The 24,450-nt window shown below is 45.1% G+C and overlaps 1 protein-coding gene across 2 annotated transcripts in view; it reads left to right on the top strand.

The window, feature by feature from the left end:
- The first annotated feature begins 869 nt into the window (after positions 1 to 869).
- The window catches only part of SLC16A9 (solute carrier family 16 member 9), a 51,213-nt gene continuing 27,632 nt past the window's right edge, over positions 870 to 24,450 (top strand). Inside the window, exon 1 of one of the 2 annotated variants that reach the window (XM_002718477.5) lies at positions 870 to 1,130. The gene's annotated coding sequence lies outside the window, so the exon portion shown is untranslated. Of the gene's footprint in view, positions 1,131 to 1,500; positions 1,522 to 24,450 lie in introns of those variants that run through there. The other variant, XM_051823884.2, reaches the window with a different exon arrangement.

Below are 24,450 nucleotides of genomic sequence, written 5' to 3'. Positions count from 1 at the left end.
CACACAGGAACACAAAATGTGCGTATCGCCAAAGGGGGTTCCCACCAGCGAACCCCGAGTGTCCACGGCCCACATCCAGTGTCGGGCAGTGATTCTGGGGACACAGCACTGTCCATGTCGGCGCCTATGCCCGTCTCCTTTTACCCACAGATGGGCTTGTCAGCGCAGGTCACCTGCTGGACAGGGACACGTTAAAGGTCCTTCTGTGCCAGTGCTTTCCCCGTGTGCACGGCGGGGCGCCCTCCTTTCTCGTGGAGCTGTCACAAAGGACAGCACTTGGCATCCACACTCCTCACTGCCCAGGAGCACCGACTCCACAAAGTTGTGGTGCCCGTTTCTCCGGGATCCCAGCCAGCTGGGTATAGAGCTCCGGCCAGGAGGGCGCCCGGCGGCCCTGGGAGCCAGGGAGACGAGGGCAACTTCTATTCATTTCTAGACCCCTCGCTCCCCCTAGACGCTCACGGTCCTTGGCTGGCTCGGCTGGGCACGCGGTGGGCGGTGGGGGCGCAGCGGCGCCTGCAGACGCGTGCGTGTGCGCCCGGGAGGGCGTCCGGCTGGCGGTGCCCACCTCTCCAGCGGCCTGGGTGGCTCGGGCCGGCCGGGCAGTGCCCTCCCTCCGCCTGGCCTGGCCTGGCCCGGCCAGGCCGGCAGCGCGAGAGCAGGCGCAGCGCCCCTACCGCTCGCTTTTCCGCCTCCATCTCCGCCGCAGCCGCCTCCTCCTCCTTCCCCCACCAACCGCGCAGTCACAACCGGTTCAGACTGGCCGGGGTGCCCCACGAAGAAGAGAGACAAGGGACAGAAAGACCGGGATTAACTTCCCAGGGAGGAGGAGAAAGAGAAGGTGGAGCCCAGAGGAGGGGCCGGCTTCTGAGTTCCATGTGGCCGCCGCCGCCGTCGCCGCCGCGGGGCTCGGCGGGGGCAGAGGGCGGCGGCCCCCGGGGCAGCGCGTAGCGGCCCCGATTGCCCAATACCCCGGCGGGGGCCGGGCCCCCGGATAAATAGACGCCGGCCCGCCAGCAGCTGCAGGGGAGAGCGGCGGTCGCGGTCCCCAGCGCACCACCCGCCCGGCCCGCCCGGGGCACTGCGCCCTGTGCTGCGCCCCGGAGCCCCCTGCCGAGGCCGGTGCTCAGGTAAAGGGGCTGGAGCTCGCGGGGGACCCAGGCCGGCGGCCGCCCCTGCCGCCCAGCCTCCTGGAGGCCAGGAGCAACCGCTTGGTGTCTGAGCAGTACAGGGACCCGGCGGCGACGCTGTCCCTGGGGGCCGAGCAGCTCGGAACCGGTTTCTTGTTTGGGGCGTGTGCCAGGGTGGGGGCCGAGGGTCGGTGCCTCGACACCACCCTGTTGGATGGTGTGCTGCTCCGCGTTGGGCAAGTTACTCTGGGAATCTGAACCAGAGAGGGGCCCCTAGGGGGAAGATGGTGTCCCCGGATGGGGTTCAGAGAGGAGATCCGTCCCGGGACTCCTGGAGATAGCTTCTAGGGCTGCTGTAGGCTGCGCAGGGAGAACAAGGAGTGCAATCCAGGTGGGTCTCCATGCCCCGAGGGCCGCTAGGCCTCCGGCCGCCCTGGTCGAGGCGGCAGGCTGCACGCAGGTGCCCCCTGATTGGGGCGCGTGGGCTGCGAGGAGAGCAGCGCGGGGCGGGCGGATTCTGCGCGGCGGCGCCAGGTTCGGCACTGTGGGGTCAGCCCGGGCCGAGCGCTGCAGCCTGGTTTAGCCGCCGCCGCGGGAGAGCCAGGCACTTCGGGCACCTGGGCTCCTAGCGGGAACTTGCTAGGACTTGGTGCTTCATGGCCCGTCTCGGGCTCGCTCTAGGTAACCAAATCAGGTCTCGGCGGTACGCAGAAGCTGGTCAGGGAGCTGGCAACCATTAACACAATTTGGCCATCAAAAGCAAAACGGTGCTTTTCCTTATCCTTGGCATGCCTGGTCGGTCTGGCACACACCATCCTTGAAGTTTAGGCGGGGTTTACACGAAATACATTACATTTTTAGTAGATTATGAGATATAACGTTTTCGAATCAATTTCCTGGGCCAGAGGATTTTTTTTTTTAATAAACCTTGAATTATCTGAATAGTAGTTTAGATTGAAGGTGGGTTTCCAGCTCCTGTCCCAGAGTAGGAATTTCAGTTATTCTGTCAAATTCTGTCCATTTAGTATGTTCTAATGGTTTGTTATTTATCTGGACAGGTGTCAGCTCTGAGAAATTCTTCAGGCTGGTATAGGCAGAGTGAGGAAGCTGGAGAAGATTCTGAAGGGAAGGGACAGATGATTCATTATGTCATTACAGCTTCTTTTGAATAGTGTGTAAATGCAGGTACCCATGTCACTGCCAGAGCGTGTATCACCCCCCCACCCCCATGGAATAGACATTAGATAATAGAAGCATTTAACTATGGGATTCTACAACTTATGCCACACTGACCACCTAGGAACACCCTTCTTGGTTCCTCTCACTTATGTGTGAGTTTGTAGGAGAATAGGGACCCTTCTCATCTATGGCCTGAGTATCAGCAAGGGCGAAGGGCGAGAGGTGTGGGGAGGTGGCCGAGGACCATAGACGAAGTTCTTTTGGCTTCTGACTTTGAGAGGCAGCTGTGGTGGAGTCTGAAATTTGTCCAGTTCATAGAGCTTTGGGAGTGGATCTGGCCATGAAATTAGAGCTAGAGGGGGACAGTTACATATGGTTAATCTTCACGTTTTATGTCCTTGCTCCAATGGATCTCAAGATTTCATCTTTTTCTGATGTATCTCTTTTTTTTTTTTTTTAAGATTTATTTTATTTGAAAGAGTTACAGAGAGAGAGAGAGAGAGAGAGAGAGAGAGAGACAGGGAGAGATCTTCAGTCTACTGGTTCACTCCCCAGATGACCACGAAGGCTGGGGCTGGGCCTGGGCCAGGCAGAGGCAGAAGCCTGGAACTCCATGCAGGTCTCCCACGTGGATGGCAGGGGCCCAAGGACTTGGGCCATGTTGCACTGCTTTCCCAGGTGCATTAGCAGTGAACTAGATTGGAAGTTGAGCAGCAGGACTTGAACTTGCACTCATATGGAAGACTGGCTGATTAACTTGCTGTGCCACAATGCAGGCCTCTATCTCTGGGCCTTAATTCATAAAATGCAATTGAATATAGAAGGCTTGTAGGAAAGGGGAAAACAAACAATATCTGCTTGTATAACTACAGCATTCCAAAGAGTATCATCTAGTTACTTCAACTTTAATTAGAGATGACAAAAGTGCATGTATTTTGAGCTAGCTGGAGTTCTCTTTGGGAGGTTCCTTGTAGATATTAGAATAGCTGGGTGGATAATGGGATTGAACTATAATGCAAAGTTGAGTTCATGGAGAGAACACAGAGTTCCTACCTTCAAAGAATTTAGTCTCCTGGGAAAGATAGGTATGTTTACAGATATCTGTAATGCACAAGATATCTACAATACACAGCAGTAATGTGCTGCTGAATGACCAAGAACAAGAGAGGTTCATTTAAGGTGAAGACATGAGAAAAGTTTTGTGGTTTTGCTGGGACTTGAAGAAAGGACAGGATTTCTTTGATGCCATGGAATCCTGCTGAAATAAGGGAACAGCACAGAGGTGTGGAGGTCTGGTGTGTTTGAAGGAAGCAGAGCAGTTTGGAATAACCATGCCTGGGCTTTTGGACTGGGTGAGTGAGATAGAGCTAGATTGTGGAGAATCTGCAAGTCATGCTAAGAAATTAAGATATGTTTGAACACTATTATATTGGTACCACCAATGTCAGCATCTTCTATTGTGTTTTAAGTTCTGTTTTTGAGCTTCCCCTTAAAATAAGGAAGTTGTAGAATCTCAAGAGTATTTGCTTCTCATCTATGTTAATGTAAAAGACTAATGTAAAAAAGTCAGAACAGTGTTTGATGCTTTATTTAAATGTGAAATCTTATGGTGTGACAACTCAGCATGATTACAATGTTGGATGGGAAATCACTTCTGCTTCGTGGGCCAGTATGCAAGGTAAGGCTGCTGTCTAGTGATTGGTAATAATAATCCTAGTTAATGTTTATTAAACATGTTCTATCAGAGGAATCACATGTCTTACGCTATGGGGATCAGATTATCTTGATCCTAGAGTGATTTTTTTGCTAAGGTCATTCAGCCTAGTAAGTGGTAGGATCATGATCTGAGTGCATGCAGAGCCTGACCTTTGAATTATAATGTCATTATATAACAAGGGTCAAATACGTGATAACTCTTATGAAGAGCAGTTGGAATTGGATCCAGTACTTGTTGAAGGAGTAGTTCTTTATAATTTTTTTCTTTGTGTTCTCATTCTGATTAGTTATACTTTGCACATTCAATGGTGGAACAGATTTTAATATTTTAATACAGCTTAAAACTATAATATCTTTTGCTTTTATAACCCACTCAAAAGAAGCGCTTAAGCCCTTTGAGAAGAGACAGCTGTTGTGTGAAAAAAGGTAGTAAAAGCTAGAAGAGAGAATTTTGGAATGTTCTCATCACAAAGAAAGAGTAAATTTTGGAGATGAGAGTTGAGTATCCCGAGTTGGTCAGTATACAGTGTATAAACGTAGCAAAACATCATGCTGAATCTGCATAAAATGTGCTATCATGATCTGTGTACACAGTACATTAGTCAATGTGACAGCATTAAAGATGAAGACCAGGCCTGCTTGCTCTCTCGAAGAGTGTCAGTTTCCTGTATTCTTATTGCTCCCAGTAAATTCCCCAAAAACACTACATGTTTTTTGTTGCAGCATCCCATATAAATTTTAGTATGCCTTTTTTTTAAATTCTGAAGGTAATGCAACAAACATGCAAGTTTGTACATGGCATACCAAAGTGTGCATTCAGACAACAGATCATACCCTACATGATCAAGTAGAAATTGTGCAAAACATCTACTCAACAAAGGAACACATCAGTATCAATGGATTTCCTCCCCAGAATACTACTCTTCAGGCCAAGCTTTGCAGGATGTTGGGTGTGGATAGAATAAGTTACAGCAAGAGCCTAGCATACAGCCAACATGGTAAAAATGTGGGACTTAGGGAGGTGTTGATACCTATTTGTATTTAAGTGTCTGGGGCTCATTTTGCCTATACATTTGCCCCTCAGTATTTGTGGGGGGTTGGTTCCAGGAAGCCCCTCAGATGCTGAAATCCATGGATGCTCAGGTCTCTTGTATAAAATGGCAGAGTGTTTGTATATAACCTGCACACATCCTCCAATTAAATTCTCTCTAGGTTTCCATCTTTGCCTGGTCTCTGAATGACTTGCAAATCCTACCATTTCTTCTTCTGAGCTTGCAAATAGGACTTAGAAGTACATGAGTGTTCACTGGATTGGTGGGTAAGGGATCTGGATACTGGTCTTTCCTCTAGCTTCACATGTCTGCCTCAGCTCTCACATGTGTAAATTGAGGGGTGGAATTAAGATTGGTCATGGTAAGCTCACAAGGTTCACCCAGGCAGCTCAGACACAAATGAGCAGCAACTGGGGACAATAGGGATGGGCAGAGGAGAGGGTAGTACAGGGGAAGCTCTTAACTTGGTCTTGTGTGCAGGAGACGTTAGAGTGGAGGGAACTGCAGAGTGTGCCCACTCAGATCCAGTTACTTGTTACGTAAGAATGAGGTCCAGTTTCTCCAGAGCTTCTGATTTTTCTAAAGAATCCAAAAATTCAGACTTTTGTGGGAAATATTTACATTTTAAAACACTGGCAATTCATTTACATTTGCCAAAAAGAGAGATATCAGGGAGCCGAACAATGAACATCTAGAGACCAGATTTGGCCTGAGCATTGCTAGTGTGTAAAGTAGGTGATTTCCAAAGTCCCTTCTGACGTCAGACTTCCCTGGTCCCAGGCTCCCTCCAGTTTGTCTCTATTCCCATTTCTTCCCCTTTTGCTAAAACCGTTGTAGTACTCGCGTATCGCGTATCCCGTGTTAGCCTTGGAGGAGCTGAATGATAATTGTTCTACAAGGCTTTGAAGGTCAAAGGACATCCTTTTTCCATTGCCATGCTGTTGATAAAATTCACAGCCCCCAAAGGCTAATTAATGATCCTTTTCAGGAACAATTTATGTGGTTTAATTCAAGGGTACAGTGCTGTTTCACTAAACATCTTCTTTCCTGTTCTTCCTTCTCACCTTAATGTAAGATAATAAATACTGGGAAATTCATTCTGGTAACTTGGATAAGGTATATTTACAGGATTGACTTCACAGTGCTCAAAGAAATCTTCATCATCTTCACCAAGCAAGGATATCATCATAAATTCTATCCCTCTCTTAAAAAATAGAGCTATCTGAGGTAGTCCGGAGGTTTGCTTTTATTAGTTAATACAGCAGTTTGGACTTTTAAAAATCATGTGTATATGTATCTAAAAAAGAAAAAGAAAAAAGTAGTGGATTTGCATATGACTAATTCCAAATGAAATTCTTTAATATGATTGCGTTTTTTAATTGATGCATAATATTTGTTTAGATTATGGTTATAGCATGAGAATTCAATACAGTATATAGTTTGTAATGATCAAATTAAGATAATTAACATTTTCATCTGCTTAAACATTTATCATTTCTGTGTCTTGACAACTTTCACACTTTTTTTCAGTTATTTCAAAATCTATCAGAAATTACTGTTGTAGACCATAGTTACCGACTGTGCTATATAACACCAGGGCTAACTCTTCCTATTTAACTGTATTTTGGAAACCATTGCTGACCTCTTTCTGTCTCGTACACCCCCAACCCCTGCCTCTGTACCATAAAACTGTATTTTTAAAGATGGGTTTCTTGCTTTTGACTGGGCTGTGTTACAAACAAATGGGTCTGACTTAAAGTGCAGAGCAGATGTTGACACTGGGAAGGAAGTGTCTGAATAAATAAAACAAGAATGGCACGTTCTGAGAAACCACATACCTTCCTGTGCCTGAGCCGGCCCTGAGAGGACAAACAGTAGGGTTTGAGTGACAGCTCAGGGCCACAGTCTGTCCTTGTGCTGGCCCCAGTCATGAGTCAACACCCCTTTGCACTTCAGAATACAGTAGATGTTATTGAATGTTTACCATTTAAAACCGTAACTGGAAGAATTATGAAATCACCTGAACGATAAAGACACAGCATCTGATGTTTTGCTCATGTTAGTGACAGATTTGGTTTATGCAGACTCACAGCCCCACCAATGCAGGGACCCCCTCTCCTTCCTGCCACAGGCCTTCTAGATGCACCCAACTAGTGATTGTGTTGAATGAAAGATATTTGGTTCATTATTTGACGGGAGATGTACATAACTAGGTTCTCTATGCATGCTTTCTCTCGTTCCATGTAGATTTGTTGAGCTTTGAGTAGTGCCAGCTGCAACGCTGCACGCTAGGGATATGGCATAGGCTTGTGCATCAGATGCTTTGCCTTAAGACTCATCTCACCCCAGGCCTGAGAGTGTTTACCTACGTCTTCCTTGCAAACAGCTACCCCCATAGCTTTCATGAGCCGACTCCCACGTGACATCTCCAGGCTCTGTAGCTTACCAAGTGCTCACACATTCACAACGGAAGGAGCCTGAAGACCACCCTTAGCCCTGACCTTTCTTCTGAACTCCGGATCCACGTTTCCAACACCCGATTTCGCATGATTTTCTTCAAGATATCAGCTGGGGAAAATTCTTACTTTAGGGATATGGGCTGTTCTTGAAGTTTAACTCCCTCCCTTAAGAGACAATAACCATGCATTGTGGTCCCTGTCATAGCAGAGCTGCCCAAACAGCCGTGAGCTCAGATGGCATGAGAGTTAGGCTCAGCCTTGAAGGACAAGTCGGGGTTTGTGAGGTTGGCGCGTTGGAGAAAGTCATTCCTGCCACCTCCAGCAGTCAAAGCATGAGGAGGGCAGGAGCACAGCTCAAACCTGAAATGTAGGAATTAAAACTGGCGCCTAGTGAAAGCTCAAAAAAACCTACATGAGGATTTGCATACAAATACGTATCTAAATTACCTGTTTACTCATATAACTAATCAAATATCTTTCATTCAAAAAAATGAGTTGAATGCCTTTAGAAGGTTTGTATCCCCAAGCTTGTGGGACATCCTAAAGTGATATGGTTGGAGGATGGCTTGTTGCCAACTTTTAGAGAAAAACAAAGAGGATCAGATAACTAGCTAGAGGTTTCAAGAGCTAATATGTAGGGGCCACCACTGTGGTGTAGCGGGTAAAGCCACTGCAGTGCCGGCATCCCATATGGGTGCTGGTACGAGTCCTGGCTGCTCCACTTCCAATCCAGCTCTCTGCTGTGGCCTTGGAAGGCAGTGGAAGAGGCCCAGGTCCTTGGGCCCCTGCACCCACATGGGAGACCCAGAAAAAGTTCCTGGCTCCTGGCTTCAGATAGATTCAGCTCTGGCCTTTGCAGCCATCTGGGGAGTGAACCAGTGGATAGAGAATCTCTTTCTTTCTCTCTTTCTCTCTCTCTCTCTCCCTCTGTCTCTCTGTAACTCTGCCTTTTGAATAAATAAATAAAATCTAAAAAAAGGGCTAATATGTAGTGTCATATGGACAGCATATAGATTTATAAAACCTATTTCTTGTTTTTCTGTGTAAATTTTGAATAAAATTACAGTTTCAATGATGGGAGACTGTAAGCTCCAGGAAAGCAGGGATGTTCATCGTTGATTTCCTAGGGAGTTTATAATAACACAGGTAATAAAAACATGTAATTTGCTGATGGATGAACCATGGATGATGCAGAACAACAAAGAGATTTGAAAAGTTAGGAAACCTAGAGATGATCAGAGATCTGTGGCTCCTAAAGGTTGGCTCTGGCAGTGGCATGGCAGATGAGCTGCAGCAGGTGCAGAGAGCACACAGGGAATCCAGCAGGCAGCTGTGTGAGGCCAGATGTTTGCACAGGGGTTGCAAAGGAAGCATCTGACTGCAGAGCTGCTTGTCTGTAGGACCTGGGATGCTGGGAAAGGAGGAAGAATGAGGTGGCGAGCAAAGGCGCCTTAGTGCTTGGGCAGATGGAAGGATGGTGAGGTTAGCTTTCCAGATGGCATTCAGGGGGAGGGATTATGGATATGCTGAGTCTGAGGAGCCTGAGGACCTGCAGGTGAGGTCCTGACATAGGTAGGGGCTAGAGATTGGTTGGAAACGAGGAACTGGAGTTCTGAAGAGAGATAGAGACTTTAGTCTGCTTCCTTTGAATATCTGTGCTCACTTGGTGAAGTGGGTCATGGGGGAGTGAGCTCATGGCGCTGAGAGGGGACATGATATTAAGATTGAGGAGGTTGTGCTGACTTAACCATGAGGGGCTGTCGGGACTGGGTCACCACAGTAAGGACAGTTTTCCTGTTTGGATGCATCAGAAGCCAGAAAACTCTGAGTTGAGCAGATGATGAGGAGATGAAGAAGTAGCAGCAGGGAGAGTTCTCTTTCAAGAAAGTGTGCAAAGGTGCACCTGCAGCAACAGTATCTACCATTTCCTAAGTAATGACTCCATGGCCAGTACTGTGCGTGTGGTCCGCACAGCCAGCTGTGGCATCCTCTACGTGTTAGCATAGGCTTTGCTCATGAGTAGGAACACACTTGAGTGCAGATGCAGCTTTCAAATGGAGGCCTCCATTTGCTTTTTGATGTACCTTGGGTACAGCGAGTGTTTAGAATCAGGAAGGAGTCTCTTTGCACCAGGGCAGAACTGAGGTATGAAGAATGCAAAGACAAACTTGACTGTGCAGTGCTTGAGAGAGCAAGCAGCTTATTTTTGTTTGTTTGTTTGTTTGTTTGTTTATGTGAGAGTCAGAGTTACAGAGAAAGGAGAGAGAGAGAGACAGAGAGAGACAGGGAGAGACAGGGAGAGAGAGAGAGAGAGAGATCTTCAGTCCGCTGGTTCACTCCCTAAATGGCTGCAGTGGACGGGACTGGGCCAGGCTGAAGCTGAGAGCCAGGAGCCAGGAGCTTCCTCCAAGTCTCCCATATGGGTGCAGGAGCCCAAGCACTTGGGCTTAGCAGGTACAGTAGCAGGGAGCTGGTTCGGAAGTGGAGCAGCTGGGACCCCAACCGGCACCCAGGTGGGATGCTGGCACTGCAGATGACGGCTTAACCTGGTGCGCCACAGCGCCGGCCCCCAAGCTGCTGATTTTAGGTCACTTGTAGCCATTGTCAACTTTGATGATTGATTTTCATCTCTGTTCTACCAACAAGTAGAACCAGTGACTGCACAGCTGCATCTGGGGAAGGGTGCTGCTGAACTGTGTGCTTCCTGAGTCGAGAAAATGAAGAAGGGGAGAAGAAGGGAGTGGAGGAAGAGGGAGGAAGGGAGGTGGGAAGTTGCTGTTTGGGCTTCAGTGGCTTTTTGTTTTGTCTTCCCTTGGCTGTGGGTGACCTGAGGGCTCTCGTCCTTGTCCTTGGGGTCCTTCCTCATAGCGATCTTCTTTCCATTCACTCACTCCTTTCTGTAAGAAATGGTCCCTAAGAGACGTTGAAAAATGCCATTTCCACATTGTATCTCCCGGTGCAAGGGATGTGGTAACAATTGTGTGTGTGTGTGTGTGTGTGTGTGAGAGAGAGAGAGAGAGAGAGAGAGAGAGAGGGAGGGAGAGAGGGAGAGGGAGGTGTTTTCAGTGCAGGTGGCTCTGAGATCAAGTGTTTAATAGAAGATGAGCTATGGGGGCAGGGCAAGGGCAGCTGAGGATATTTGGACCAGATGTATTTACAGGAATAGGGCTTTTAAGATTTAGGAGGGTAGAACTATGTCAGGATATAAAATCTTTCTGTAACTATTAGTTATGTTTAAAGGGATGAAGAGCTGATCATTTATATTGAGAATACTATGCACCAGGCACTGTGCTAAGTGCTTTGCAGAAATAATTAACTCATATGATCACCATGACAGTCTGATGAGGTAAATGCTATCATTTCTCCACTCTGTAGCTGGAGAAAGTGAGACACACAAAAATTAAAGTAGCTGCTAAAGGTTATGCCCTTGGCTGGTAGTAGAGCTGGGACGTAGGCTCAGGTTCTCTAAGGCCCAAGCCATGCTGTCATTCCTTGTCCAGAATATATATATATATATATATATATATATATATATATATTTTGTTTCTGTGATTTCAATGTGATGATTAGTGGAGATTTGGGGATGAAAGTGAATCATGTATGTCTCCATGTATTTATAGATATAAATATCAGTGTGTATACTTGTATGAAACTGTAGCTACTTAAGTCACAGGAAAGTGGAAATTCTACTCCCTGTTCTTGTGGACCACATCAAACCATTGGCAAAAGCTCACAGCCTGTCCCCAACTTGCTTTCCCAACTGAGAGGTTATTTCAGTCTGTTATTATGTTGACAGCCTTATTATAATTATCCTCCCCCTCATCAACACCATCATCATCATTAGAATCTTCTCAGGGTTCCTTCTGCCAACCCCATGCCTGCCCTGTTGGGGATGGTGGAGGCTGTCTGGGGAGTGTGGCTTGGACTGAGAGAGTTGGGGTATGTATTTTGGCACTGGGTACCCAAAGAGTCTTGGAGCTGCTTTGCCCTGGATCTCTTCTTGATTCGTGTAGAGGAGAAGGTGGCTTGGCCATTTGGTATTGTGGGGAAGAGACGGGAACAGGGAAGGGCTGGCATGGCACAGAGGATTAAGCCACCACTTCAGATGCTGGCATCACGTATGGGAGCACCAGTTCAAGACCCAGCTGCTCTGCTTTCAATCCAGCTTCCTGCTAAAGTAGCTGGGAAGGCAGTGGAAGATGGCCCAAGTCCTTGGGTCTCTGCCACCCATGATAGAGTTCAGCTTGGCCCTGACCTGGCTGTTGCCACCATTTGGGGAGTAAAACAGTGGATGCAAGATTTCTCTCTCTTCCTTCTTCCTCTCTCTGTTGCACTACCTTTCAACTAAATAAATAAATCTTTAAAAATGTTTATATATATATAGAGAGAGACAGACAGAGAGAGAAAGGACTTTTCTCTCTTTGGGCTGGCATTAACGTGCGTGCTTGCTCCCTCTGGAGCCGCAGAGTGAAATTGGGCTCATTCTCCGGCTCGCGACCAGCCAGCAGATTTTGAGAATTTGCCACATCAAAGTGTGGGGTTGGTAGCGTTGCCACCAGCAGTGGGGACTGAGCCAGATGTCACAAGTGGAGAGGGAGCTGGAGACCATGCGTTGCTTTGTATTCCTGCTGTGCTCCACGGCGCTTAGAAAAAAAGTCATGTTCGCCTGAGAAGTCCAATTATTCTGCTCTCTGGTTTTGTGTAGTTTTGATTCTGTGGAGGGGGCTGCTTTGTTTTCTATAAGCTTTTCATGTAGGCTCAGTAGTATGTTAAAGATTGTTTTTTGAAGTCGTTTAATACATTTTCTGATACCACCTTTTCCTATTTTCACAAAATAAAAACCTCTGCAAATTAAAAAAAATAAAAACCTCTCCAAATTTTATGCCATAGATAGTGTTCCCCTCCCGCATTTCCTCAAATATTTGATAGAAAAAAACAAGAAAATAATTTTGGCCCTGGTTACCGTTCCTGTAAGAATTTTCGATTTTGTTTCTGTGGTTTCAATGCGATGATTAGTGGAGATCTGGGGATGAAAGTGAATCGACCCTGTTGCTGGCAGTGTAGATGACAGGGCAGAACTAGAAAGGCACCACATCTGGCTGCTGCATTTTGCTGGATGCTCACGGCATCTGCATTCTGCATATTTGTGCCAGAAGTTGAGATCTTGACCCCCGAGGGGATGGTGTTGGGAGGGAGGACTCTGGGCGATGATCAGCCGTGAGCGTGGAACCTGATGCATGTGATTAGCGTCCCTTCTCCCCTTCCACCCTGTGAGCACACAGTAAACCAGAGTGAACCCTCACCAGACACCAAGTCTGCCTCCATCGTGGGCTTCACCCTCCAGAGCTGGGAGAAATGAGTTTTTGGTGTTGATAAGCTGCTGCTTCTGCGGTGTTCTGTCCTAGCAGCCTGCACAGAGACAGGCGGCAGAGCTGACACCTGCTCCGGGGCCTCCCTCTCCCCACAGCTGTCTGTCATTCTCTTCCCCTCCTTGCCTGTTCCCTTCCTCCACTGAGAGAGGAGATTGGGCAGCGAGTCTGGCATTATTCTTCCATCCGATGGGGCAGTGATCCTCAACGCTGGCTGCCCATTCGAACCACCTGGGAGCTTTTAAAAGAGCAGGGAAGGCAAAGATCCGTGGCAGGGCAGTCGGGCGAGGGACTTGGCTGGTATAGACACTCCCCAGAGGCTGCCAGAGCAGTCAGGGTTGAGAGCCACCGCGACCGGGCAGTGTTTCTCAGAGTTCTGTGGGCGACCTGGCTCAGGAGCACAGGGTGCCTTTTAAAAACTGCAGATTATGAAATTCCTAGCTCTTAGGCCTTGAACCTGAAACCTGAGAGGAAACCAAATCCTGATGGAGGCTGAATATCCCTTATGCAAACTGCTTAGAACCAGAAGTATTTTCGATTAAAATTTGTCCAAATCCTGGAATATTTGCATATGCATAATACGATATCTTTGGAGTAGGACTAAAATCTGAACAGGAAATGCATGTAGGTTCTGTATACATGTTATTCACATGAGCTGAAGGTAATTTTATGCAATATTTTTAGCGTGCCTGCGATTTGACTGTGACCTGTCACATGAGGTTGGGTGTATAATCTTCCACTTTTGGTGTCACGTTGGTTCACAAGATGTTTTGGATTTTGGAGCCTTCCAGGTTTGGGATATTTGGATTAGGGATACTTAATCTGTCCTACACACTACTTTTGAATGATTCTGAATGACAGTCTGCCAATATTCAGATCTTGGTTTAAGCATCTTGGTTCTAAGTATCAGAAGTAATTAAAGATGAAGAAGTCTTAAAAACCCTATATTTCTAAAGAATCCAGTAGCTAGTTGCTCTAGAACCTAAGATGAGTCCCTAGTAACTACTCCTTTAAAAGTGGCTGTGGGATTATCAAGCATCCCCTACAGTTATCAAAATAACTCATGCTTATTAAGCTTTTTCACTGTATCCTAGGCAGTGAGCTTGGTATTTTCACCCTAGTGTTATCTCATTTGACAGATGAGAAAATTGAAATTCAGAGATATTCGATAATTAGTTGCATCAACTGAGTCAGAACTCACGTACACGTTTAATCACAAAGCCCATGATGTTAAACCGTCATGCAATCCTTTCACTTTGGGACCAAATACTAGAGAAATATCTCCTCTTTCTCTCTGTGTCATCTTTTTGGTAAAACTAGCAAAATAAAGGGAGGACTGAAGCAGTGGAAAGTGTGGGTGACCTGTTTTCCCTTGCCTCTTCCTCCACATGTACGTAACACAGCCAAAGGTTACTTTGGAAACCTTGCATTTATGCTGTTTTATTGCTCAGGTTGTTTCTTTTATGATGCCTGGTCACTCCTGTGCCAGAGTGGAAGCTTGGTTCTGCTGTTCCTTTGAGGAGTTACAGTATGAACGAAATAAGGAAGACGTGATCTCTTGATTTTATTGCCCTGGTAGAAACCTGATTCTAGGCTGAAATTCTGAGTGTGTGTGTCAGTGGGGGCAGTGGCATGGGTGGGGAGGAGGCCATTGGCCTACACAGACCTCACATCTGTGAGAAGGCTCCTGCAGATGTTGTTGGTGTTATCCTCAAACCAGGCCGTATATGTGTGGTCAGCATGTTTAAAGCATTAATTTCTTTCCTTTTAAAATCTGCCTTATTGAGAAACAGTCTGCATTCAATAAATTTAAACAATTATAACCTTTCTATGAGTTTTGAAACTGTATACACTTTGCAGTTTATATGAATTTTTTAAATAATAGCCTTTTGAGACCATAATTCACATACTGTCTAAAATACCTCTCCTCTCCTCTCCTCTCCTCTCCTCCCCTCCCCTCCCCTCCCCTCCCCTCCCCTCCCCTCCCCTCCCCTCCCCTCCCCTCCCCTCTCCTCTCCTCTCCTCTCCTCTCCTCTCCTCTCCTCTCCTCTCCTCTCTTCCAGGCAGAGTTAGACAGTGAGAGAGAGAGAGACAGAGAGAGAGTTATAGACAGTGAGAGAGAGTCAGAGAGAAAGATCTTCCTTCCGTTGGTTCACTCCCCTAATGGCCGCTACAGCCAGTGCTGCGCCGATCCGAAGCCAGGAGCCGGGTACTTCCTCCCAGTCTTCCATGCGGGTGCAGGGCCCAAGCACTTGGGCCATCCTCTGCTGCCCTCCCTGGCCACAGCAGAGAGCTGGACTGGAAGAGGAGCAACCGGGACAGAATCCAGCACCCCAACCAGGACTAGAACCCCGGGTGCCGGCGCCACAAGCGGAGGATTAGCCTAGTGAGCCATGGTGCCGGCCCTAATATACCTTTTCTAAGTATACAGTTGGCAGGTTTGTAGTACAGTCAGAGTATGGTCACCATCACCTCAATGAATTTTAGCATATTTTAATCACCTCTGAGTGAATTAAACCTCCTGTCTGCCAGTTTTCATAACCCATGAAGGCTCCCCTCCCCAGTCTCTAGCCACTAATCTGCTTTCTGTCTCTCTAGATTTGCCTATCCCAGACATTGCATACAGACTGAATCAAACACTTTGTGATATTGTTCAGTTGGCTTCTTTTACTTGGTTCATCCATGTTATTGCATGCATTCAGTGTTTCCTTCTGAATTAAGAATTATTGCTGAATAATAGTCCATTGTGTGAATATATCACATTTAGTTCATGCATTTATCAGTCCATGGGCATTTGGTGCATTATCTATAAATATTCATTTGTTTTCATCACTTATAGGATATGGCATATTGATATATAGAATAATATATGTTATTTATATCCTATATTAATATATAGAATATTTTCTATAAATATTCATCACTTTTTATTGATAACTAATTTTAATGTATAAACATTTAACAGCTTGATTTTTACATTTCTGTTTTAGATCTTTTTTTTTTTTTTTTGACAGGCAGAGTTAGACAGTGAGAGAGACAGAGAGAGACAGAGAGAAAGGTCTTCCTTCTGTTTGTTCACCCCAAAATGGCCTCTACGGCCAGTGCGCTGCGCCGATCTGAAGCCAGGAGCCAGGTGCTTCCTCCTGGTCTCCCATGGGGTGCAGGGCCCAAGCACGTGGGCCATCTTCCACTGCACTCCCGGGCCACAGAAGAGAGCTGGACTGGAAGAGGAGCAACGGGGACAGAACCGGCACCCCAACCGGGACTAGAACCCGGAGTGCTGGCGCTGCAGGCGGAGGATTAGCCTAGAGGGCTGCGGTGCCGGCTGTGTTTTAGATTTTTAAAGAGTTTATTTTTATTTTATGTAAAAAGCAGAGCAAAAGAGAGGACAGAGAAAGAGATTTTCCATCAGCTGGTTCACTCCTCAGATGCCAAGATAGCCAGGGCTGGGCAAAGCAGAAACCTAGAGTCAAGAACTCCGTCTGGGTCCCGTGTGGATGGCAGGAACCCAAGCACTGGAATCATCATCTACTGCCTCCCAGGCTGCATATTAGTGACAACTGAATCGGAAGTGGAGGAGCTAGGGCTTGCGCCAGGCCCTCCCACGTGGGGTGTCATGTCTCCGGTAGTGGCTTAAGTTTAACCGTGATGCTTGCTGCTCTATTTTGAATTTTTTCACTTACATATTAATATGCCAGGAGTCAACAACATGGAAGGGGCTTAGTCTTCTCTTGGCCTTTGGCACAATCTGATCAGTGCCATCACAATTGTATTCACAGTAGTACCTTACTGAATAGCTGTTACATATTGTAGAAAATACTTAGATTTGTATATATGTGTATAAATATGCATATATTGTATATATATTTTAAAACATATGTATGTATACATGTGTGTATATATTTATATATTGTGTATATATATATGTAAAACATATATATATATGCATGTGTGTATGAATTTACCTCATGTAACATATTGCAGTCAAACCCTGAACCCACTAGGGTAGGCATTTTGCATAGTGGATAAGCTGCCACTTGCCATGCCTGTATCTCCCATCACAGTGCCTGAGTTTGAGTCCTGGCTTAGTTCCCAAGTCTAGCTTTCCTGCTAATGGGCACCCTGGGAGGCAGCAGGTGGTGGCTCATGTAGTTGGGTTCCTGCCACCCACATGGAGGACTTGGATTGAGTTCCTGGCTCCTGACTTCAGCCTGGCACAGCCTCTGGCTGTTACAGGCATTTGGGGAGTGAACCAGTGGATGGGAGATTTCTCCTGGGTCCCTCTCTGTCTTTATCTTCCCATATCTCTCAAATAAAATGAGTAAATAAATAAAATGAAGCATAGGCACAGTACCGATGTTGTATAAAATTATCTTCAGGATATGTGTCTAAGGGTTACATGAAACAATGAATTCTGTGTTTAGACTTGAATCCTAGCCCCCAGATATTTCATTGTGTGTATGCAAATGTTTCAAAATCTGAAATCCTAAACAGTTTGGTCCTGAGCATTGTGGGTAAGAGATACTCAATCTCTATCTGTTTTATGAAGAGGAACCAATATAATTGTACAGAGAATTTTAATACTTTATTTAAAAATAACTGAACAGGGTAGATCCTTTTTTTAAGAAAATGATATTGATATGTAACTAAATTTATTTGAGTTGAAACATCATAAACTGATATTATGAAGCGTAAGCAAAAAGTGACAAAACTGATGTAGTGCTAACTTCTCAAGTGTGGGGAGCAACTCGGACTAGACTGTTACTGGAATTAAGACTTATTTTATGCATCTGCTCTCCCACAATATGGCGCTGGGAGAGGAGGAAACAGCTTCTACACAGCTGCCTCCAGTTCAACCAATAAACAGCAGGACCTGCTCCTGATTGCAGGAGAGCAGCGTACTCGGCGTGTGGGTAGCAGAGTTGGGATTGGTGGAAGAGGACTATAAAGGAGGAGAGAGACAACATGCACCAGGAATATCTATCTGAAGGAACACCTGAGCAGCCCCCAGAGAGAGCCGGCCGGCGGTGTGCCGCTCCCCCGCGGAAGTGGGGAATGTGGCAGGGGGAACCGCCCTTCCACGGAGGTGGAAGGGTCGGTAGCCAACCCGGGAAGAACCAGCAGCAAACCCGGGAAGGGCCGAGCAGACAAAAGAACAGCGCAGGGTCCTGTGTCGTTCCTCCATGAAGACGGGGAGCGACACTCAAGGACTTACGTTAGCTTTGTGTGACCATGTTCAGTAATACAGGAATCAGCTAAGAGTATGTTCAAAAGTTTGTCTTTGGGGCTGGGGCTGTAGTATAGAAGGTTAAGCCTCCACCTATAGTGTCTGCATCCTGTGTGGGTTCCGGTTCAGGTCCTGGTTGCTCCACTTCTGATCAAGCTCCCGGCTAATGTGCCTGAGAAAGCAGCAGAAAATGGCCCAAATACTTGGGCCCCTGCACCCACATGGGAGACTGGAAGAAGCTCCTGGCTCCTGGCTCCTGGCTTTGGCCTGGCTCAGACCCGGCCATTGCAGCCATTTGGGGACTAAACCAGCAGATGGAAGACATCTCTCTTTCTCTGTCTCTCCCTCTCTCTTTATGTAACCCTCTGCCTTTCAAATAAATAGTAAAATATTTTTTAAAAACAGTTTGTATTTGACCTAGATGGAATATATGTTATTTTAAAGCTTAATGCTACCTATAAACTTACCAAAAAATCAGTTTTAAGTGTTTGGCACTTTGATTACTGCAGATCTGGCACTTTTTACCCATTGTAGAATAAAATTACTTAAGAAATAGGAAAGTAAAAGAAGAATAATAGCTGAGGTAGGCAGAAGGAAGACTTGAAAACTGGGAATATGGGATTACGCATCTGAGCCATCTTTCTTAAATGTGTGTTTTCAGTAGATGAAATGCAATTTAATTGACATATTTGAATTATTAGCTTCAATATGTGTTAAGATATATTTGTTTATGTATATTTTTAGAATCCCTGAAGAATTATTGTTCATCCACTTTTTGCTAGCATTTTATTAACATACCCAAAGAATGGTTTGTTTACTTATGTTTTTAAGGTTAGATAATTGTTTCCAAGTAATTTTTCTGAATTCTCATGATCCCTTTGCACAAACTGATATAATAAATAAATGGGGGCCAGTGCAGTGGCATAGCAGGTAAAATCGCTGCCTGCAGTGCCAGCATCCCATATGAGCGCCGGTTCGAATCCCGGCTGCTCCACCTCTGACCCAGCTCTCTGCTATGGGCTGGGAAAACAATAGAAGATGGCTCAAGTCCTTGGGTCCCTGCACCTGCATGGGAAACCTTGAGGAAGCTCCTGGCTCCTGGCTTTGGATAGGGGAAGCTCCGGCTGTTGCGGCCAACTGGGGAGTGAACCAGCGGATGGAAGACCTCTCTCTCTCTGGCTCTCCTTCTCTTTCTGTTTCACTCTGACTTTCAAATACATAAATAGATCTTTAAAAAAAAGAATAAATGATATATATTTGGAGGGGCAAAATTCAGTTTGGGGAAAGGGTGCTGTCAGTGCTAGAAATGGAGCTCTGTTTTTTAGTTTATGAAACTTGTTATCTACATTGAAGTCAGAACTGAAACATTTTCAGTAGTTTTTGAAGTGCTTTCTTTTTTAACAGTTCATTGAAATGTATGTCACATACCGTAAAATGGGCCTATTTAATGGATACAGTGCCCTCAGCGTTGTGCCACCTGTACCACCATCTAATTTGAAAACATGGCCATCACCTCGAGGAGAAATTCTGTACCCTTTAGTGGTCATTCCCCATTTCCACTCCTCAAATTGTTTGCAAAGTGACTTCAGCCTGTTTATCTGCATCAGCTTTGTCTGAGGTTTTGAATTATCCATGTTCTCACCCAAGGTCTACAGCCTTACACATAACGAAGTGGCATAGATGTTACTGAGAAAGGTCACAGAACCTAGTGTGACTTAGACTTCTGACTCACCTCAACGATGAGTCAATCAATATGGAACCCGTCATTATCCCCCCCAGGAGAACACTGGGGCCCTGGGCTCTTCATATAAACTACTTTAGCACCAGGCAATTTGGCAATGATTGGGATTCGCACAACTGTGTATGGTTTTTGATCTCCCCCCGTATTTCAGTAGTTTTGTGCTTATTTGTGCGTTTCAGGGGTAGAAAGCTCTGTGTCAATATTAAATATCAGTATAAATTCAAATGTTCAATTCTGACTGCCTATATCTAAGTGAAAAGAAAATATCAGTGAGTGTAAAGAGTTGAGGAAACAGGACTGACATTGTATGAACAGAACTGCATGCAATCTGAGGTGTTGGAGGTTACAGCTTTGCTGTGAATGAAATGCAGACTTTCATTAATAGTCCTTTTCATGTTTCAGAGAAAATGACCGAGACTTGCCAACTCTACTTTCATTTTAACAAAACAAACTTTGGCAGGTATGCTATATTTTATATTAATGAAAATCTAATTTGTTGAATAGTGATATCTTCTTATGGTTAGTTTTATTCCATGCTTATCTCCTTCCTCCAAAGGAGGGTCAAAGTACATGGATTATATTTAATTTACAAGTTGAGCTTAAGAATCGTACTTGTAGTTTAAGTCAAAGTTAATTTTGTGATATTCCATAAGATATTATTAGTGTGACCAGACTGCCCCAAATTACGGTGCTTAAATAATCCTCATGGCCGGCGCCGTGGCTCACTAGGCTAATCCTCCCCCTGCGGCGCCGACACTCCAGGTTCTAGTCCCGGTCGGGGCGCCGGATTCTGTCCCAGTTGCTCTTCTTCCAGTCCAGCTCTCTGCTATGGCCCGGGAAGGCAGTGGAGGATGGCCCATGTGCTTGGGCCCTGCACCCGCATGGGAGACCAGGAGCAAGCACCTGGCTCCTGGCTTCAGATCAGCATGGTGCAGTGCGCCGGCCGCAGCGGCCATTGGGTGGTGAACCAATGGAAAAGGAAGACCTTTCTCTCTCTCTCTCTCACTGTCCACTCTGCCTGTCAAAAAAAAAAAAAAAAAAAAAAAATCCTTGTAATTTTCTCTAATTTTGAGTTTTATTTTATGAGGTGTCTGATCAAGTAGAGTCTTGATTAGTTGACACTTTGGTTAAAAGAGATTCTAGATAAACAAAGATTTTACTAGAATGTACTAAAGTGTATGTATTTCTTAGAAGCTTATTTTCAAGCCACTACGTGAATAAGACCTCAAACTTTAAATATATTCATGGGACGTTAGTCCAAATAACACAGCACTTTTTGGCACATACAGGTCTTGTTATTTTTTAGGGAAAAAAAATCCTACCACTTAGATAAAATAATTGGCTTATTTAGGATCAGTCTATGTTGGATGATTAACACAGGCTTCTTGAAACACATTCTTCTTAAATTTCAGTAGTGAACCACCTTTCTAATCTTGTTTTCCAGTGTGGGCTCTACGAGGCTTGCCCTCTGCAGACCCTGATTCCAGCCCTGTGTTTGTGTTGGTCCTCTTGCCTGGGCCACCCTCTCATGAATCTCCCCATTTTTCTTTAAAATCAACCTCTTTTATGAGTCCTTCTACTTCTGCTCCCATCTTGATTGCTTTCATTTCCCTCCACTCCTAAACCTTTAATTCAATACCCATTCGTCTCTTTGGTATCCAACCGTGGACTCTTGTGTACAAAGTCACATTCCTAACTGGGTTACATAAGATCCTAACGGGTAATGCGTGTGCTGTATATTTCTTCTGATTTCCCATAATATCTGGTGCAATATAATTTAAATTATAAATATTCAAGCACTATTTTATCATACTGCATACTTTTATCATACTGCATTTCTTTAGACACTTGGATAAGTGGGATTAGTGGAAATTTCAATCTATTTGATGCACCTCATAAGAGGGTCTGTCCTGTTAAATCATGAGATATGAGGAAGGGGAAATAATGAGAACTTTCATAAGAAAGGTATGTATGGCATATCTAGAAATGCTCCATGCACTGACTATACTACTGAGCTTTTTCTTTGGCCCAAAGGGGTGTGGACAGTTAAGATACTCAGATGAAATCATTGCATATTTACAATGTGCATATTCTGTTGCAAGTAAAGAAATGAATAGCAGGTAATATCAAAATAAGCTATTGGGATATTTCTCAGAAGTCAAGGTAATGGACTGACAGAGGGTTTCATCAACTCACTTTCATAGGGATCAATCAACTCCAAATGTTTTTCTTTTCTTATAGCATTTAACTCAAGATCCAAAGTCCTGGGAAAGAGACTCTACTGGTATTTCTTTGGGTCCTAACACTATATTGCTCAAGGTCAAGGAACCTTGAATAGCAGTTTCACCAACACTCTACACGCAGGGCAAAGTCAAGAATCCCTAAAGGGAATGGGGTGCCCTGTCAGAAAGGGAGACATCAAGGCTCTCCTATTATTCAATTACCTTCCAGAATATTGGAGTGTAGTGTAGGGGAGAGGTATCCAAGGAACCAAGGAAACCACAGAAGGTGTTACCCTGGCAGAAAACAAGCAATCATGAAATGGTGTGTTTTACTGTGCTCTTTTGAGACTGTCTGCATCTTAAACTGTGAGGTGATGACATATCAGAAGCTCTTAGTCATCCCTATAAAAACTTGTCTTTCTAGTCAGAGTTCAGACACATGGGAACTTTGTATTTCAAAAGTTTTCTCTCCTAAATATTTGCTGTGAAAAGAATTCCACTGGCTCCTGTGCTACATGTTGAAATGTTACCCAAGGCAAGGCAGGGCAGGACAAAGATGTAGAAAGGATTTCTGTCTACGTAGATTTGCAAATTGGCAAGGGAAATTATCCTCCTCACCCTCCCTATCACTCCTTGCCGCCCAGGAAATACTGGTTTTATTCAGGATTCTGGTGCTCTACCTATGTAAACGCATACTTTTCCTCCAATGCTGTGATTTGAGGATTTCAATGAAAGTCAATCTCATATGCATTTTCTTACATAATCTCATAGTCTCATTGGATGTTTGGTTATTTCTATCATGTATTATCTAGCTTGGAGAATTAAGACTTTCTTTTCTTTCTTCCTTTCTTTCTCTCTCTCTCTTTGTTCCTTTCCCTTCCTTCCTTCCTTCCTTCCGTCCGTTCGTTCTTTCCTCAGAGAAACTTTTTATTTTTTTTTATTTTTATTTTTTTTAAATTATTTATTTATTTGAGAAGCAGAGAGAGAGAGAGCACACGAGTGATTGAGCAGGCTGAACCCAGGAGCCAGGAACGCCATCATCAGGTCTCCCCCATGGATGGCAGGGACCCAAGTACTTGGGCCCTCTTCTGTTGTCTTCCTGGGCACATTAGTAGAAGCTGGGTCGAAGTGTCGTAGCAGGGACTCGAGCCAGCGCTCCACCAAATGGGACGACAGCATCATAGGTAGCAGCTTAACTCGCTTCCCCAACACCGGCCCCAGAATTAACAATTGTTAATTTTTTTGTTTATCTCTAGGAATTCCATTTGTACACAAGAATGGAGTCATATCAAATGTTTCAGAACATAGTCCTTATAGTTAACATATTAATATACACTCAATCTGGAACAATTTCCATTGAAATCATCATCCATTAGGATGATCTTCCTAAAACCCATTTAAAATTGTCAAAGAGGTTAGGGAATTATGGAAGTGGAAAAGGTGCAAGAACATTAGAATTACTATCACGCCGGCATTTAGATACAGAATATAATCATTGTACCAATAACAGTATATGAACACTGCGAAAGAAATGCAAGTTCATAGAACCTAGCATATTTCCCATGGTCACCCTGTGCTATCAGTTTGTGTTTCATGTCTTTCACGTGGCACCTGGGCAACCCCACTGGGCAACCTGCTATACTTTCCTCAGCAGGGATAGGACAGCTCTCTCTGTTGCAACACCAGAGGAGTGCATATAGTTAATGTTCCTGAGTTGGCTGCTGGCAGCAACCTGCTGGCCATTGACTGCTGCAGTCTCTTCTCTTTGTAGGTAAAGCCGTTACTCCCTCCAGTACTCAACTGAGTTGTGATTTGCATGACTCTCATCCCAAGATGCAACGGGGGGAAATGCTTGGATCTCTGTTCCTGGGTTTTGCCGCGTTCCTTGACATTGCTGTCTTCTTGGTAGAGTGCTCCTCAGGGACTGGGACTGATGTTCATTGTTCTGCTTGCTTGCATTGACACTGGTTTAGAGAAACTTTTTATTTAAGGGATACAAACTTCATGCATTTCATAAGCACAACTTTTGGAATATAGTGATTCTTCCCACCATACCCCCCCCCCCACCCCTCCTCCTTCTCCCTCTCCCATTCCCAGTCCCGTCCTCCACTAAGATTCATTTTCCATTAACACAGAAGACCAACTCTATACTAAGTAAAGATTTCAACAATTTGCACCAAAACAAAACAAAACAAACAGTTCCTCAACAGTTGAGACAAGGGCTTTATTTTCTTTAAAGGGGATTCTCAATAGGAACGGTAAATTACCAAATCGTTATTAGAAGAATGAGCATTGCATTGCTCACTTGAACAATAGAGTAGGTACTAGAGAGAGTAACTTTTTGTTAAAAAAATT

This window comes from Oryctolagus cuniculus, chromosome 15 (genome assembly GCF_964237555.1).
Source record: "Oryctolagus cuniculus chromosome 15, mOryCun1.1, whole genome shotgun sequence".
Lineage (NCBI taxonomy): Eukaryota > Metazoa > Chordata > Mammalia > Lagomorpha > Leporidae > Oryctolagus > Oryctolagus cuniculus.
The sequence above is the reverse complement of the archived record's forward strand: the minus strand, read 5'-3'. Positions and strand labels throughout refer to the sequence as shown.